Source organism: Myxine glutinosa, chromosome 1 (assembly GCF_964187855.1).
Source record: "Myxine glutinosa chromosome 1, kmMyxGlut1.1, whole genome shotgun sequence".
Classification (NCBI taxonomy): domain Eukaryota; kingdom Metazoa; phylum Chordata; class Myxini; order Myxiniformes; family Myxinidae; genus Myxine; species Myxine glutinosa.
This window is the reverse complement of record NC_136261.1, coordinates 99,855,978-99,858,642: the sequence shown is the minus strand read 5'-3', so window position 1 is coordinate 99,858,642 and position 2,665 is coordinate 99,855,978. Positions and strand designations below refer to the sequence as shown.

The 2,665-nt window shown below is 49.5% G+C and overlaps 1 non-coding gene across 1 annotated transcript; it reads right to left on the bottom strand.

Moving 5' to 3' along the window:
* Positions 1-1,089: 1,089 nt before the first annotated feature.
* On the bottom strand, positions 1,090-1,208 carry LOC144890258 (5S ribosomal RNA). The gene has a single exon (XR_013622300.1). It is a non-coding gene; the product is annotated as a 5S ribosomal RNA (ribosomal RNA).
* Between the last annotated feature and the right edge of the window lie 1,457 nt (positions 1,209-2,665).

The window sequence follows — 2,665 nt, the reverse complement described above, 5'->3', positions numbered from 1 at the left end:
TGCAGGGTGGCATGGTGTCCAGGAGGAGGAAAAAAAGTCTATAAGACTGCAGGGTGGCATGGGGTCCAGGAGATGGAAAAAAAGCCTACAAGACTGCAGGGTGGTATGGTGTCCAGGAGGAGGAAAAAAAGCCTACAAGACTGCAGGGTGGCATGGTGTCCAGGAGGAGGAAAAAAAGCCTCCAAGACTGCAGGGTGGTATGGTGTCCAGGAGGAGGAAAAAAAAGCCAACAAGGCTGCAGGGTGGTATGGTGTCAAGGAGGAGGAAAAAAAGCCTCCAAGACAGCAGGGTGGCATGGTGTCCAGGAGGAGGAAAAAAAGCCTACAAGACTGCAGGGTGGTATGGTGTCCAGGAGGAGGAAAAAAAAGCCAACAAGGCTGCAGGGTGGTATGGTGTCAAGGAGGAGGAAAAAAAGCCTACAAGACTGCAGGGTGGCATGGTGTCGAGGAGGAGGAAAAAAAGCCTCCAAGACTGCAGGGTGGCATGGTGTCGAGGAGGAGGAAAAAAAGCCTCCAAGACTGCAGGGTGGTATGGTGTCGAGGAGGAGGAAAAAAAGCCCACAAGACTGCAGTGTGGTATGGTGTCCAGGAGAGGAAAAAAAGCCCACAAGACTGCAGTGTGGTATGGTGTCCAGGAGGAGGAAAAAAAGCCCACAAGACTGCAGGGTGGCATGGTGTCCAGGAGGAGGAAAAAAAGCCGACAAGACTGCAGGATGGCATGGTGTCCAGGAGGAGGGAAAAAAGCCTACAAGCCTGCAGGGTGGTATGGTGTCCAGTCGGAGGAAAAAAAGCCGACCCAGACCCCCCCTGCAGGAGAAAAAAAAGCGTACAACACCCGGGGTGGTATGGTGTCCAGGAGAGGAAAAAAAGCCCACAAGACTGCAGTGTGGTATGGTGTCCAGGAGGAGGAAAAAAAGCCCACAAGACTGCAGGGTGGCATGGTGTCCAGGAGGAGGAAAAAAAGCCGACAAGACTGCAGGATGGCATGGTGTCCAGGAGGAGGGAAAAAAGCCTACAAGCCTGCAGGGTGGTATGGTGTCCAGTCGGAGGAAAAAAAGCCGACCCAGACCCCCCCTGCAGGAGAAAAAAAAGCCTACAACACCCGGGGTTCCCAGGCGGTCTCCCATCCAGGTACTAACCTGGCCCGAACCTGCTTAGCTTCCGAGATCGGACGAGATCAGGCGTATTCAGGGTGGTATGGTCGTAAGCAGCAACTTATTCTCTTTGGAAATACTTGAAGGACCGAAAATGTTTCCCAAGTGAGAGTTTCGTATTTTCTGTCACCAACGGTGGATGGAGGTTATGTTTTTTACCCCTGTCTGTTTGTCTGTCTGTCCGTTTGTGAACATGATATCTCAAAAGGTTGTAGACGGATTCGGACTAAATTCGGCAGAGATGTGGCGTGTGTGACAAAGACGAAATGATTCGATTTTGGTGAAGATCTGGAATCGGATCCGGCTCCGACAATTCTTTAAAATGATTCTTCACCATTGGGAGACAGGGCCAAAAACGATACATCCAGCAGGATATCTCAAAACGTTATGGACGGATTTGGACGAAGCTTGGTGGAGAGGTTGTGTGTGTGACAAGGAAGAATCGATTCAATTTTGGTGAAGATCTGGATCCGGACCCATCTCGTAGAATTTTAAAGTGATTCTTCACCATCGGGCCAAACAATATAGCCTCTGGCAGGATATCTCAAAAAGTTATGGTAGTTAAGGGGAACTCTGGAATACAAAACGTGACCAGCGCACCTGGTGGAGGTATATGCTCTCTTCTGAGTGCCGTTCGAGTTTACTTTTAATTTCCATTTGAAACTTTTCTTTCCATCACGATCTTCTTTTTCAATGGAGAACCCTCGCATTCTTTCCAATTCCTTATCGGTAATGGTAGTGGTGGCAGTTGTACGAGTGGTTTTTATTCGGCTTGTGGGAGTGGTAGTAGTCAGCTAGTAGTCGTAGTCGTAGTCGCAGTGGCGGTACTGATAAAAGTGGGCTCGTTGTAATCGTAGTAGGCCAATAGGGGTGGTGGAAGTACTCGTGGTCGTTAGGAGTAGTTGAAGGCTCGTAGTAGTGGTAGTTGTAGTTGAAGGCGAGGAGTAGTGCGGCAAAAACGAACATACCAGCGAGCGTGTCAGACAGCACAAATCACAGACAATCAAAACAACCCTCCCCCTGCAGGAGAAAAAAAAGCCAACATCACTCTCCCTGCAGGAGAAAAAAAAACTTACAACACTCCCCCTGCAGGAGAAAAAAAACCCTACAACACTCCCTCCCCCTGCAGGAGAAAAAAAGCCTCCAAGACTCCCCCTGCAGGAGAAAAAAATCTTACAACTCTCCCCCTGCAGGAGAAAAAAAAACCCTGCAACACTCCCTCCCCCTGCAGGAGAAAAAAAGCCTGCAAGACTCCCCCTGCAGGAGAAAAAAAAAGCCAACAGCACTCCCCCTGGAGGAGGAAAAAAAGCCAACAACACTCTGCCTGCAGGAGAAAAAAAGCCTACAACACTCCCCCTGCAGGAGAAAAAAATAGCCAACAACACCCTGCCTGCAGGAGAAAAAAAGCCTACAACACTCCCCCTGCAGGAGAAAAAAAAAGCCAACAGCCCTCCCCCTGCAGGAGAAAAAAAAGTCGACAACACTCCCCCTGCAGGAGAAAAAAAAAGCCAA